The 16868-nt window shown below is 38.7% G+C and overlaps 2 protein-coding genes and 1 long non-coding RNA gene across 5 annotated transcripts in view; 2 read left to right on the top strand and 1 right to left on the bottom strand.

The window, feature by feature from the left end:
- The window catches only part of LOC126873447 (facilitated trehalose transporter Tret1-2 homolog), an 88169-nt gene that overhangs the window by 30062 nt on the left and 41239 nt on the right, over positions 1-16868 (top strand). The window lies entirely within an intron of this gene.
- LOC126873444 (uncharacterized) overlaps positions 1-16868 on the top strand; it is an 88109-nt gene that overhangs the window by 39133 nt on the left and 32108 nt on the right. The window lies entirely within an intron of this gene.
- The window catches only part of LOC126873456 (uncharacterized), a 68058-nt gene that overhangs the window by 49221 nt on the left and 1969 nt on the right, over positions 1-16868 (bottom strand). The gene's annotated exons all lie outside the window — the stretch shown is intronic.

Below are 16868 nucleotides of genomic sequence, written 5' to 3'. Positions count from 1 at the left end.
TTTAATGTGGATTCACAAGGGTCGACAGACTCAGATGAGACATACATGCATGGAACTGAATATACCTGTATGACCAAGCTGCAAGTAATACTACATCGAAACTACAGGAAAGCTCTGTATATCATGTTTGGCTTGACCATGGCACAACAACTTAGCGGAAACTTCATCACTACGCAGTATCTGGAAGTGTTATTTAGGAATATAACGATCGTTATCGATCCACACGAAGCGACGATTTTGGTCCTGTTTGTCAGCTTTGTATCTGGCAGTTTAACCTTCTTCGCAGTGCAATACGTAGGAAGAAGAACACTTTTGCTTCTCTCTACGGGTGGAACGTGTATTACATTGACTATTTTAGCAATTTATCTAGTGTTATTTGGAAATCTGCTTCAGGCTTCCAACGTCTCTATTATTCCAGTTATCGACTTAATTATATATCAAGTAGTGTTTGAAATTGGTTTAGGTACGTTACCCAATGTCCTCCTATGCGAGTTATTTCCTACGGAACTAAAAGGCTTTGCTGGTGTCATCAATGTCACTTTCGATGGTACAATTGGTCTTATCGTGTTGGCACTGTATAAACTATTTGAAGATAATTTAGGGTCGTATACGATTTACTTTATCTTCGCGACATCATGCTTCTTGGCATTCCTGATGGTGTTCATATGGGTACCGGAAACAAAAGGAAAAACGTATCACGAGATTAAAGCGCTTCTAGTTGGTGAAAATTTGAATTCACCGAATGAAGAAGTTAGCACCGCTGGAATGGATAGTCGTGAAATATGACAGGAGAAATGCACTGACAATCCATAGCACGGTGTCTCCATACTCGGAATATTTTATTTCTCATTTTTATTAGTATAACGATAAAGATCTACAATTTTATCTCGATATGCAATTTCTGTAGTAACGGAGTTTTATACGTTTCTAAGTGTAATCTTAGAAATGTGTCTAACAAAGCTGGTGGTCATTTACAAACATATGCATCGTATAAATTGACTTGCATTGAACTTAGAGGAACACATGTTCTCAAACTAAAGTTTTTATCCATTTCATAACACGAACAATGTAACAATACCAATTAACTCGAGATAATTGAGCAAAAGTTAGCAAATGTAAGAAAAGTAATATATTAAAAAATGACAAGGTGACATAATACTGACAAGAACAATTTTCTATATCTCAGCTGTTACCTATGCTGTTATTTTTTGTGTTGCAATATATAACATATGTATATCACATATACATATGCTAATATTGTCATAATAAACAGCAGGTATGCTGAAAAAGTCAGTATTTATGGCGAAATTAATATAATATAATTAACATAATACATTGATAATAAGTAATAATATTACATTGTGGTTGTCTCTGATAAGCATATGTATATACATGTACAATTATATATGTTTAAGACACGGACTCTTCGGCGTTATATTATAGTTATTACTGAAAAATATTTGAATATGTCAGTTCGAATATTATAGTAATTACTGTATCATAACACAGCGATGAACATCTAGCCTTGTCCAGCAGAAATTCTATCGAACTGATGAATGTTATCTTCGGTAAATTATGGCTATAATAATAGTGTTCAGTTTAGAAATTTATAATATTTCTTACTTTTAATATACGATAATTTACGCGAAATATTAAATATCGATAATTTTATAAATTTTTTTCTATCAACAATTATGTATTTATTGTATACCTTTAAACAATTATCTTATTAAAAAGCTACAAGCAACATGGAATTACCATTTATATATAAAATCACAAACAAGATTTTAAATGATCTATTTTATTTAAGTTTTATTGTAGATGAATTTCTTACAGACACACCTAGTGGAAATTAATTAAAGGAATCCGAATGGAAACTGTCCGAAAACCGGAGTCAACTGTAATATCAAATACTGCTAAGGTCTTTAACCTACGTCATGCTAAATCGGTAACGTCGAGAACGATATTAAAATGGTAAGAAAACCACCGAGTTCAGTGGGTAAAGTACTCCGAATAGGGACCTACTCTACGATGGTTCCGTCGCCCACCTCTTTCACAAAATATTACAAATTTTGTATAAAAGAATTCGGACAAATTCTTTATTCCCATTCATTTGAAAAATATTAGCTCTTCGATCATTTTGGAAAACAACAACGAAAAGAGTTTTAAAAACGACAGAAGCAAAAATTTAAACCTGAAAGTAAAGATTTAGTCAAACCAAAAACTAAATTTCATTTATATTATAATTCTCTGTGAGATGCTAATTCGTATATGTATCGGTATTTCACACATTCACTATTGCAAAAACGGGAATAGACGTGATATTATATAGGACTCTGTGTCGCGTGTTCTGAAATACCGATATCGAAATATATCAATGTTTTTCACGCTCTCTGCAATTCATAACGCTGCGTCGGGATTGTAATTATCTCAAGAGATACTCGCTAAATTTCCAGTACGTGATCGTTTGAATGTGCTCCATTTTATATACTTGGAATTAAGTTACGGAACTTCGTAACCGGTTATATAATATTCTGATGGATTGTAAAATTTAAAAATTTAAAAAATTACGATAATAAATTAATTCTCCTGATAATTAATGTAAAACAATAACATCAATTCCTAACTTTTAAATCAATGATTTAAATATATAATTGCATGGCATACTCGCTCGCGCGTATACTGGGTGCATGCAGGTAAACGTGCACTGGACAGCTCTTTCAATTTGTAATTTCACCTCTGCCTTCAGTTCGCTGTGGAGTGCCGAAGCGTGCCGACGTGTCTCTAGTGCCCAGCGTAGTTCGAAAACAACACGTGTCGCCCAACCGTCGAAAGAAAACGCAGCTAAGTGTTCCTTACCCTCTAGGGAGAAGAAAATCCCACGCACCTAACCCCAACCCGAATACTAGCCTCACAGCCTCACGACTAGTTGTTCATTCCGAATTAACTAACTCGATGATGGCCCAGCAACCGCGACCAGGCTCTCCGGAGCAGACTCGCAGCTACCCCGTGCTACCCCCCCCCCCCCCCCCGTGGCAGAAGTGCAGCAGAACTCTCCGCACTAACGACGCTAACACTACAAAGAAAAGGAAAATAGAAACAGCAACGCAAATAAACACACACAACAGGTTCGCCGTATTGGAATCCTCAAACGACGCCATGGAAATCGTAGAACCGCCACCAAACCAACATTCACAGAGAATCCCCCCTCCCCCACCAATATTTGTGGACGACGTCATTGACATACAGACAATGATCAAGTCCCTAGAGAGAGATACCAGCAAGGAGGAATATAACCTTAAGATAAGCAACAACAAGGTGAAAATACTACCGACGAACCCAGAAGCTTACAGAAAACTCACCAAGACACTCAGGACCCTGAACGCCAACTTCCACACCTACCAACTCAAACAGGAAAGGCCTTTCCGGGTGGTCCTACGAAACATACACCACTCAGCAGACATAGACGAACTAAAATACGAACTCTCAAAACTTGGCCACGAAGTCATCAACGTAAGTAATATAAGGCACAGAGTCTCGAAAGACCCGTTATCCTTATTCTTCCTAGACATTAAACAAAAACCGAATAACAAGGAAATATACAACATCAGTCGCCTAATGAACGCGATAGTAAAGATCGAACCACCGCTCGTGAAAAAAGAAATAGTGCAGTGCAAAAGGTGCCAAAGGTACGGTCATACGCAGAAATACTGCAACCATACTTTCCGCTGCGTTAAATGCGCAGGCTCTCACTCCACTGACCAGTGCGCCAAATCACCGGAAACCCCAGCGAAATGCATCCACTGCCAAGGGGACCACCCTGCCAACTACAAAGGCTGCCCAGCATATAAAACACTATACACGAACAGGTACCCTAAGCTCAGAGCAAAAGAGGTATCCAACCAAACACCCAGTCCTACCAAATTCATCTCCACCTCAACCTCCTATGCCCACGCAGTACAAGGCATCCAAAATAACCCGAACAGCCAAAGGAACCTTCCCCAAAACAGTGTCCCCAACCCACCAAACGCAGACAACTCCTCAAGGCTCGAAAAGCTAATAGAGAAACAATCGGAGCAAATAAATCACTTGCTATCGCTACTAACACTCATCGTGGAAAAATTAGCACGCCCCGACTCAAAATAAAACCAAGGCGCATAGCTCTCTGGAACGCCAACGGTCTAGCGCAACACAAACGTGAACTAGAACTCTTCTTAAAACACCAGCAAATCGACGTAATGCTCGTATCGGAAACCCACTTCACCGATAAGAGCTACCTGAAAATAAATGGTTACAAATTCTACCATACCCAACACCCCAGCGGAAAGGCCCACGGTGGCACCGGAATAATAATCAAAGCAAGTATTAAGCACTACGAACTCCCACCATTCCAGAAAGGCTACCTCCAAGCAACAAACGTAGCAATAGAAGACTGTCATGGCTCAATCACCACCTCAGCAGTATACTGCCCTCCCAGACACTCCATCGCCAAAGAAGACTTTGATAACTTCCTGGACACCCTGGGCAACAGATTCATAGTTGGAGGAGACTATAACGCCAAGCACATCCAATGGGGCAGCAGACTGGTTACAGTAAGAGGCAAAAACCTCTTAAACAGCATAATAAACAACAACCTCAACTACCTCACCACATACGAACCCACATACTGGCCCACTGACACTAACAAAATACCCGACCTTCTCGACTTCTTCATAACTAAAAATATCCCATCAAGACACGTCCAGATCAACTCCTCGGTTGATCTCTCCTCTGATCATTCTCCCGTGATAGCAACAGTTCAACAATCATCGAGAGTACACCTAATGGCTCCATTCACAACCAACACACCAACTGGCAGCTCTTCAGAGAAGTCTTTACACACTCAACCTCAGCCTTCACCCCACTAAAAACAAAGGAAGATATCGAAGCAGCCACGGAATACTTAAACACGAGCATAATAAACGCAATCCGCCTCTCCACACCGACAAAGCCAACTAACAGCAAACAAGAATATCCACAATACATACTAAAAAAAAATAGCAGAAAAACGTAGACTAAGAAGAGTATGGCAGACCCACAGAACACCGGAGGACAAACGCAAACTTGACAACGCAACTAGAAAGCTATCCAGAACCTTAACAAACTATAAAAACGACTGCTTCCATAAATACCTCGCCAGCTTATCCCCCACAGCCGACGCCAACTACTCACTATGGAAGGCCTCCAGGAAACTCACACGCCCCCCACAAATAATCCCACCTATCCGCCGTCCGCAAGGTGGATGGGCGCGAAGCCCTATAGAAAAAGCCGACCTGTTTGCTAAGCACTCGTCAAAAGTATTCAAACCCCATTCCCCGCAAGCCGCCGCGGACGTTACTGAATACCTGCACACCCCCTTCCAAATGTCCCCTCCTATCGAACCCTTCTCCTCTGCAGAGACTATAGAAACAATCAGTCGCCTAAACCCCAAGAAAGCAGCAGGACACGACCTAATAGGCAATAGAGCAATCAAGGAACTTCCCACAAAAGGGATAGCACTCATCACATCGATTTTTAATGCTATCCTTCGCCTGGAACACTATCCTAAGGCTTGGAAAATCTCATTGATTACCCTCATCCCTAAACCCGGTAAACCGATACACGAAACCTGCTCCTATCGCCCAATCAGTCTTTTACCTACCCTGTCCAAACTATTCGAGAAGATGCTCACGAACCGACTCCTTCCAATCCTAGAGAACTTGAAAACACTCCCAGATCACCAATTCGGCTTCCGAAAACATCATTCTACAGTAGAGCAAATCCACCGCTTAACTCATACGATCAGCCAAACACTTGAAAAGAAAGAATATTGCTCAGCGGTTTTCCTAGACATCCAACAGGCATTCGATAAAGTATGGCATGAAGGGCTACTATACAAACTTAAAAAGATCCTACCCCACCCCTACTTCTCCATCCTAAAATCATACCTAACCAATAGACAATTCATGGTTAAATACCTAGACGCCACTTCCGCAACATTCCCAATAGAAGCCGGCATACCCCAAGGTAGTGTCCTCGGACCCCTACTGTACTCCATCTACACTGCCGACCTACCTATATCAAACGATATAACAATAGCGACATTTGCAGACGACACAGCGCTATTAGCTTCCCACGCAGACCCGGTAATAGCCTCATCCACTCTCCAGCGAAGTCTCGACTCCATGGAAAAGTGGTTTCACAAATGGGGCTTCAAAGTCAACGAAAAGAAATCCTCACATGTAACCTTCACGCTCCGAAAACAAACCTGCCCCCAGGTCACCATCAACAATGCAACAGTTCCTAGCAGGGACACAGTCCGATACTTGGGCATGACCCTGGACAGGAGACTAACGTGGAAGACACACATCTCAGATAAAAGGAAGCAACTAAAGGACAAACTAAAAAAACTCTATTGGCTCACGGGTCGACGCTCCAAACTAAATTTACAGAATAAAATTACCCTCTACAAGACCGTAATAAAACCTGTCTGGACCTACGGAATCCAACTATGGGGAACAGCATGTAACTCCAACATCGAAATACTCCAACGCTTTCAATCGAAAACGCTAAGATCCCTAATTGACGCACCTTGGTATGTAACCAATGAAACAATACACCGCGACCTCAAGATACCCACCGTCAAAGAGGAAATAGCAAAATATAGCGACAGATACAGCAAAAGAATCAACAAACACCGAAACCCCCTAATCACTGGACTACTCGATACGACGGACCAGATTCGCAGGCTGAAGAGGCACTACCCGCTAGACCTAAACGTTAGATTCATTTAATTATCCAAATTAAGCATATGCACTTACTTATAGTACTTATAGATCATAAATTATATCTATCTATAATAAGTATTAACTTATTGTAAATAAATAGCCATGTCACTGCGCCACGCCAGAAAAATTACTGAAAATTCTCAACGCGAGAATTGATTGTAATTTCAACAAATTAAATAAAAAAAAAAAAAAAAAAAAAAAAAAACCTCTGCCTTGGTGACTGCTCGATGACTGCTCGACGTTTACATCGAATCACGGGAGTTGTCGTCGCGTCGTTGATGGTTGCGAATCTGTTGGGAATTCAGTCGTGGATATGCAGTCCTGTCCGATTGGTACTTCGGTACTGGGTCAGGGACCAGCAATTTCCGTCCTCCGTAATTTTGTTCGGGGAGCGCGGAGGTGGACGTCGCTCGTTCACTTGGGGCCGTGCATTCATAATTCTGTTCGGTGGTCCCAGCCCGGCAGGCCCATGCTTAAGCATAGTCAGAACTCGGCATTCTTGCCAATAGGTTGAAGATCAAGATCGATGTGTAATGTTAAATAACTCATGGGCGGGTCTCGTGCGTAGTTACCTCCTCGTGATAAGACCTGGTAATTGGCATTGTTTGCCAAAAATTAATCAGTTGATTAATCTATGAAAAACTATACCAAGCCAATACCTACGCTGATACAATACAGTTTGGATCACCAAAAATCACGAAGTATTTTGGATGATCTAGACTGGACGTGGGCCATCGTGGGCCACCGTGGGATATCATGGGAAGCCGTGGGGCAGCATGGAATACCATGGGACACCATGGGAAACCGTTGTACCCCGTGAGACTCCGTGGGACAAAAGCCACGAAGAGAATTTACCGTGGGGCAGAGTGGGATATCCTAAGAATATCGTGGGATGTCCTGGGACATCGAGGTACACTGTGGGACATCGAGGTACATCGTCTGTTCGTTATCGATAAATTATCGAACCGGTTTCATGAGTTTCTGATGGTGAATAAGATTACCTATACTTGGCAATACATAATTTATTATTGGTTTGAGAATACAAGGATGGAAATAGGAAAGATTTAAAAATTCACATTTTTGTTTCAGATATATGAAATTGCAATTTCATATAGAACTGATTAAACGATTCACTTAATTCTTATTACAGTACTTTACTATACAGTAATTTATTATTTTGATAGTGTGTGATGTTTACTGAAATATTGTAGCAAGATAGAATTATATTTCGCTGCGAGTATTGGATATCCAGTTTTATATTTTATTTATAATTTCGTACAAGATTGTAGTCTTAATTCAAACAAGTATTAAACTGAAATATTAACTTCCCATGCGACACGAAAATGGTATGGAGAGGTCATCCGACCCGCAAAATGTGAGAGTCGGACAAGCATTGAATGTCACGTCCATTCCTCTTCCTCGTCTGTGGTAAAATTATTTTAAAAATAGGAAAGACGCGCCTCATAAAGAATTATACTGCTTATCTACTTACACTACCTTATCTACTTAAACATTACTGTTAATTACGCATGTATAAATTAATTAAATATTAAAGTACTTATTAGGGACGGATTAATGCTTCTAGGAAGCATTGCTTTTTAGCAGTAAAGCTACTCTACATAACCACTCACCAGACTCACAAACGTTCCTTCTAGATCCTGTCCCATCAAATTTGAAAAACTCTACCTGATAGAACATCTAATTTAATTTCAATACTATAATTAGAAACCTAAAGGTGTTTTCGCAAGCCCTGCATAATACGTACAAATCCGAACATAATAAAGGCACAGAGTGGCTTCGTAATTCTTACCGATCAAGAATATAAAGATTCCCTTAAACCTAGCTATAAAAAATGTAAAGGTTTCCTTATAAACCCAAATGCTATAATATTATAATATTATAATGTTATAAATTCAAATGCTGTATTGTGATCGCAACGTAGCCCATGTTGTAACATAGAACAAAAATAACTAATAGACGAAGATGTGCAATTATTTTTGCTCATTTTAATTTTTATATTATAGGAAATATGTATCATATAATAGTTGGCATTCGACTGTTCTAACATTGTAATTAGGATATTTCCTAGATATAATATGTACAAAAACATTATTGTTCCTATCTCGGAATATTTAAAATTAATTCGTTACATTTAAACATATAACAAGGAGAAGTAGAAGTGTTTATGTGTTGAAATAATGTCGACTGTATGTAAAGGGGAAGTAGCCCCAGAAGTACCCAGTATGGTTGTGGCAGTCGTGTAAATCGAACAAGTCAATACGAAATCCGCAAATCGCGAGATTCAGTGTAAAGATTTCTTACAGTTGTTCTTTTTTTGCGATAGATAACTACCCCAGGACATTCGTGCATATTTAAATAATTATGAGTGAACTGAATCCTACAAATTGAATTATTGAAGATCTATCGTGATTATATAATTGCGTGAAAGTACTTATTTTTGGCAGCATGTCCGAGAGTACAACGGTAAGCATTTAATATGATTATATGATAAATATTTTTGAAATAAACGGCTAGAAATTAAATATCGCCGAATAACAAATAATAAATTCTAATTCAACGAGAATATAAAAAATAGCGTCTGTTTGAGGTACCTATTTTCAGCGAATTTAACTATTATTCTTTTATTTCCAAATAGAGATTGGAATCCATAGCAATTAAAGTTTTGATTCCTACGTCTCTATTTAAAGTTTTGGCACATAATGAAATGTATTAACATATCGTGTCGATAATACCAAAGAACCGTCTGAACCTTCGAGTATGATTCGATATTTAAAAGTCACAATAATCTCACATCTTTGACCCTGTGTCTTAATCGATCGCGATCATTTAAAATTTTGAATCTTTCACCCTGATTTAAACCGTCACGACCCACCAACACATAAAGTTCACAGCTTAAAACCGTTACGTCCTATAAATATCGAATCACATTCGAAGGATCAAACTGTTCTTCGGTATTATCTGTACGACATGTTAATATATTTCATTATTTAGAAAAGATATTTAAGAAACATATAAAAACATTACAAATTATCATTGATTTGGAGGACACTCAAAGGAAAAGATTGTAGAAGAAAGTTTTCAAAAGCACAAATAACCATTAGCAAACGTCAGTGTAAAACTCAAGTACGTCTTCTATCTATAATAACATCAAATAACGTCAAGAATATTTTAATGCTGTTGATAGAAATATCATAAGTTGTACTTCCATTAGGATAGGGGAAAGAAAATTTTTTTAATTACCTTGAAATAATGTTAATATTTAAATACTTCTTGATATCTTTTCCGTGGTTTGGAATTCGCTCAAAAGATTGATTAGACTATATAATTAGAAAAGAATTATGATTTCTATTCTTAACAAAGGTATCTGTTTTCCAGGTTCCTAGGAACCCTCCTGGGTACTCGCCTGAGGGCGGAGGTTTAGATCCTGATCGATCATCTCCGCAAGGGAAATGTCCTAGTCCCTGCATCTTACGAAGCCGGCAATTTCTAGCATGTATTTCCGGTTAGTTTTCACTCTTGATATTACGTCAGGTACTTATCTGTAATTTTAATACGCAGAATGCAATTCCCTTTCCCCCCTCGAATTGATGTTTCATAGGGATGTTCTTAAATTATTTCTTACTTGTATCGACTTGCGTACCATCGTTTAAAGTTGCACTTCTATTCCATCCTACATTACGATAAATTTGACATTTCGATTCAGATATTCATCGCACTGATGCTTTGTTATATCATAAACCGAGTGTGGACTTTTATATATTTATGTAGTAACTTGTGGATTCTTAGAGTAAGGACAAGTGATTGCTGGTAGAGTTTAAAGTTTAAGGTATTTTAATGAGTGATATTCAATAACAAAGGACAGACTACGATATCTTCGCACGCCAACTCACACTCCGTGTCCGCTCAACTCGCACTCTGCTTCTCGACTCACACTCTGTTTCTCGACTCACACTCTGGCCGTTGTCGCATTCTATTGCCTTTTTCCTAGGCCCACCGCACACGTGTTCTGCAGACGCTCGTAGCCAGGGTCACGTAGGTCTTTTCCACGAAACTATGCACTTGAAAGGACCGATGACAGATTGATGGGCCCGACGGCGCCTCGGCTCTCGCGACATTGTTCATAGTTCGCCCGATATTTCTTAGGCCTTTCGTCCACGATACTACATCTATGAGAAATCTGAAAGCAAAGAAATGTTCATTATTACACATTAGTATACCTAGACCTATCGCAATTCTTTAACAAATTTTACTTCACGTAGTATTTTACTTAATGCACATATAATGCGAATTGATTAACAGATAAATATTAAAATAGCTAAGAAATAAAACTAGCGGAAAGCATTCGTGCTAACATCGCGCGGAGTTCATTTACTTATAGCCTCCGGTATGTATTGATTATAAATATATTAACAGTATATGTTAAAAGTACAAATTTCCAAACATATATGCAGTGTAATTATGAAACGACCGCACTACAATTAACATATGCTATATATAGCATTAACTGTTTCTCAATCCAGGAACGATAACCATGTGCTTGGTGGGTACAGTCTACGGATGGACAAACTCTTCATTTCTCCCTCTAACAACTGGAATCGGCGACGTGCCGCTAAGGTTAACACACGACGAATATTCATGGAGCGTTTCTTTGACAGTACTTAGTTCAATGATCGGTTCACTTCTGGCTGTGCAGTTGGCCGATCGCATCGGTCGTAAATACTGCCTTGTTGCATGCAGCATAATGTTCACCATAGGCTGGCTCGACATGTACTTCGCAACTTCTGTGCGAACGCTATACTTTGCCCGGGGGATTCTCGGTATAGGCGTCGGTATTGCCCCCACGATAAATCCCATGTTCGTGTCAGAAGTCGCCGACGTCAAACTCAGAGGACGCCTGGGTACTCTAATAGCAGCGAACGTATATTTCGGGTCACTACTAACCTACGTTACTGGATCCTCCCTGACGTACACGTCAAACCTTCTGGCTCTTGCAGGAATATCCGCTATATCCATCTTGCCGCTCTTGTGCTTACGCGAAACTCCGTATTTCTTGGTGGCAAAAGGTAAAAAGGAGCAAGCATGCAAGTCGATAGCATATTACAAAGGCATCGAAGATCCTGACCAAGTGAAAGTCGTACTACGTGCCCTACGCGCAGAAGCCAGATACGGATTACACCTACGATCCAGGAGAGATTTACCCCCACCGTACAGTACCCTCTTTCCCCCATTATCAATTAGAGATTTACCCCCACCGCACAGAAGCAATTTACCCTCGCAATCTATAAGCGAAACACACTCAGACCCCACACGGGAAGTAGTAGGCACAGAAGCCACGTCCGATTTAAACCTACCATCCAGTAGCGACTCACACTCACAATCCATAACCTCAGTACACTCAAAATTCAAATGCGAAGTACGTACACAAGCCACGGGCGAATTACGCGTAGAATACACGCGCGTCTCGCACGGACTACCACTCCAAACCACGCTCGAATTACACTCACAATCCGCAAGCGACTTGCACCGGCCATCCACTAGCCAAATACACCGGCCCCCGACAAGCCAAATACACCAAGCATCCACAAGCGAAAAGCATCCAGAAGCAACATGCGAAATACACCCAGAAACCACAAGCGAAATACTCCCAGAAACCACAAACGATATACATCGACCATCCACAAGCCAAATAAACCGACCATCCACAAGCGAAATACCTCCAGAAATCACAAGAGAAATACACCCAGAAGCAACAAGCGAAATACACCCAGAAACCATAAGCGGAATACACCAACAAGCAATAAGCGAAATACACGCAGAAGCAACAAGCGAAACACACCCAGAAACCACAAGCGAAATACACCCAGAAACCACAAGCGAAATTCTCCCAGAAACCACAAGAGAAATACACCCAGAAACCACAAACGAAATACATCGACCATCCACAAGCCAAATACACCGACCATCCACAAGCAAAATACCTCCAGAAATCACAAGAGAAATACACCCAGAAACCATAAGCGGAATACACCAAGAAGCAACAAGCGAAGTACACCCAGAAGCAACAAGCGAAACACACCCAGGAACCACAAGAGAAATACACCCAGAAACCACAAGCGAAATACTCCCAGAAACCACAAGAGAAATACACCCAGAAACCACAAACGAAATACACCGACCATCCACAAGCCAAATACACCGACCATCCATCAGCCAAATACTCCCAGAAACGAGAAGCGAATTACACTCACGAGCCAGAAGTGATTTACGCACACAATTCGGAGTGGATTCACGAGCATCCACAGACATATCTGAGCCATACATGGATTTAACTAAATATACCTGTTTAGAAAAGCTGCGAGCAATACTACAACGAAGCAACAAGAGAGCTCTGTTTATCATGCTTGGCTTGATCATGACACAACATCTTAGCGGTAACGTCACCGCTACGCAGCACCTGCGAGAGTTCATTAGCAGAAAAGCGACCTCTATGGGTCTAAACGACATATTGATTTGTGTCGAGCTTATCCGCCTTTTATCTAGCTATTTAACCGCGTTTATAGTGGATTGTTGTGGAAGAAGAAGACATGTGATTCTGACTACGGCTGGGACGGTGTATATGTCGATTAATTTATCAATGTATTTTCTCGCACCTGAACATATATCTGACAAATCCTTCGTGTCTTTTCTTCCCCTTATCCTTTTAATTCCGCATCTGGTACTGTTTCACATTGGTTTAGGTACGTTACTCAATGTTTTCCTATGTGACTTATTTCCTACGAAACTGATAGGCTTTGTTGGTGCCATCGTTGTGATTTTCGATGGTATAATTGGTTTTACCGTGTCGAAACTGACTCAAGTGATTACCGATAATATAAGAGTGTTTGCGAATTACGCGTTCTTCGCGATATCATGCTGTATGGCATTTACGATGACGATCTTATGGTTACCGGAAACAAGAGGAAAAACATATAACGAGATTGAAGCGCTTCTAGCTGGTGAAATTTGAATTCTTTGAATGAAGAAGTTCGAACCGATGAAATGGATATTCGTAAAATATGACAGGAAAAATTGCACCGTACGTCCGTGGCACGGTGTCTACATACTCGGAATATTTTATTTCTCATCTTTATTACTATAACGATAAAGATCAAATTTTATCACGATATGCAATTTCTGTAGTAACGGAGTTCTATTCGTTTGTACGTGTAATTTTAGAATTGTGTCTAACAAAGGTAGTGGTCATTTACAAACATATGTATTGCATAAATTGACTCGCATTGAACTCAGAGGAACACATGTTCTCGAACTAAACTTTTTATCCATTTCATAACACGAATAATGTAACAATACCAATTAACTCGAGATAATTGAGCAAAAGTTAGCAAATGTAAGAAAAGTAATATATTAAAAAATGACAAGGTGACATAATACTGACAAGAACAATTTTCTATATCTCAGCTGTTACCTATGCTGTTATTTTTTGTGTTGCAATATATAACATATGTATATCACATATACATATGCTAATATTGTCACAATAAACAGCAGGTATGCTGAAAAAGTCAGTATTTATGGCGAAATTAATATAATATAATTAACATAATACATAGATAATAAGTACTAATATTACATTGAGCTTGTCTCTGATAAGCATATGTATATACATGTACAATTATATATGTTTAAGACACGGACTCTTCGGCGTTATAATATAGTTATTACTGAAAAATATTTGAATATGTCAGTTCGAATATTATAGTAATTACTGTATCATAACACAGCGATGAACATCTAGCCTTGTCCAGCAGAAATTCTATCGAACTGATGAATGTTATCTTCGGTAAATTATGGCTATAATAATAGTGTTCAGTTTAGAAATTTATAATATTTCCTACTTTTAATATACGATAATTTACGCGAAAAATTAAATATCGATAATTTTATAAATTTTTGTCTATCAACAATTATGTATTTATTGTATATCTTTTAATCAAATATCTTCCTTATTAAAAAGCTACAAGAGACATGGAAACATTACTATCTATATATAAAATCACAAACAAGATATTGAATGTTCTATTTTATTTGAGTTATATTATAGACGAATTTATTACAGACACCCCTAGTGGAAATTAATTATAGGAGTCCGAATGAAGACGATTCAACTGTAATACCAAATACCGCTAAGGTCCTAAACCTGCGTCATGCTAGATCGGTTAAGTCGAGAACGATTTTAACATGGTAAGAAAACCTTGGAGTTCACTGGGTAAATTACTCGGAATACCAACTTTCTCTTCTACGGTAACATCACCCCCTCTTTTTCCCCAAAAAATTTCTGATTCTGCATAAAAGAATTCGGACAAATCCTTTTTTGCCATTCATTTGCAAAATATTAGTTCTTTGATCGTTATGGAAAACACACAACAAAAACATCTTTAAGAACGGTCGAAGCGGAAATTTAAAACTGAAAGTAAAGATCCAGTTAAACCTAAAACTAAATTACAGTTATATTATAATTCTCTGTGAGATGGTAATTTGTATATGTATCGATATTTCACACATTCCCTATTATAAAAACGCGACTAGACGTGACAATACATGGGACTTTGTGTCCCGTGAAATACCGACATCGAAAAATATCAGCGTTTGTCATGCTCCCTACGATTCATAACGCTGCGTCGCGACGATTGTAATTATCTGAAAAGGATACTCGCTATTGAAAATGAAGAGGAAACTTCTGCAAGTAAAGGTTGGATATTTTAATAATAAAAAATAATCTATGCACTCAAAACCACCGAATGACAAAATCCGCAATCATTTAGTTTCATACTCAATAGCTCAAAGCCAATGTATACAAGAGTCCGATGATTCTTTGAGTCTTGAGTCTGAACGCAATCTCATTCGATGTAATTGGGACGAGTGCACAAGGAATCGAGCAATACTGTACACATCCACAGAAATTATAGATACCATGCAAGTGTACCGTGTGCACGGAGATGCCGATGCAGGGAGGGAAAATGATTTGGGCGAAGCGTTTCTCTACTGAGGAAATTTCAAACGAAGAAGTGTTTCGACGCGTGGGAGATCGTAGAAAATACGACAGTTTCAGTAGGAAACGTCGAAATAGAGCGAAAGTAAAGAGAACAAGAATTGCCGCAATGAAGGCACCTATGCTCCAAGAAATTAAAGATAATTCAAATGCTGGATTATGATCGCAACGTAACCAATGTAGCAACATAGAACAAAAATGACTAATAGTCGAAGATGTGCAATTATTTTCGCTCATTTCAATTTTTATATTATAGGAAATACGTACCATATAATAGTTGGCATTCGACTGTTATAACATTACAATTAGGATATTTCCTAGATATAATAAGTACAAAAATATTATTGTTCCTATGTCGGAATATTTAAAATTAATTCGTTACATTTAAACACATAACAAGGAGAATTAGAAGTGTTTATGTGTTGAAATAATGTCGACTGTATGTAAAGAGGAAGTATCCTCAGAAGTACCCAGTATGTTTGTGGCAGTCGTGTAAATCGTACAAATCAATACGAAATCCGCAAATCGCGAGATTCAGTGTAAAGATTTCTTACAGTTGTTCTTTTTTTGCGATAGATAACTACCCCAGGACATTCGTGCATTTTTAAATAATTATGAGTGAACTGAATCCTACAAATTGAAGAAAGTACTTATTTTTGGCAGCATGTCCGAGAGTACAACGGTAAGCATTTAGTATGATTATATGATAAATATTTTTGAAATAAACGGCTAGAAATTAAATATCGCCGAATAACAAATCCTAAATTCTAATTCAACGAGGATATAAAAAATAGCGTCTGATTGAGGTACCTATTTTCAGCGAATTTAACTATTATTCTTTTATTTCCAAATAGAGATTGGAATCCATAGCAATTAAAGTTTTGATTCCTACGTCTCTATTTAAAGTTTTGGCACATAATGAAATGTATTAACATATCGTGTCGATAATACCAAAGAACCGTCTGAACCTTCGAGTATGATTCGATATTTAA

The sequence above is a fragment of the Bombus huntii genome, chromosome 14 (genome assembly GCF_024542735.1).
Source record: "Bombus huntii isolate Logan2020A chromosome 14, iyBomHunt1.1, whole genome shotgun sequence".
In the NCBI taxonomy this organism is placed as follows: domain Eukaryota; kingdom Metazoa; phylum Arthropoda; class Insecta; order Hymenoptera; family Apidae; genus Bombus; species Bombus huntii.
Note: the sequence above shows the minus strand (reverse complement) of the source record. Positions and strands in the feature narration are given on the sequence as shown.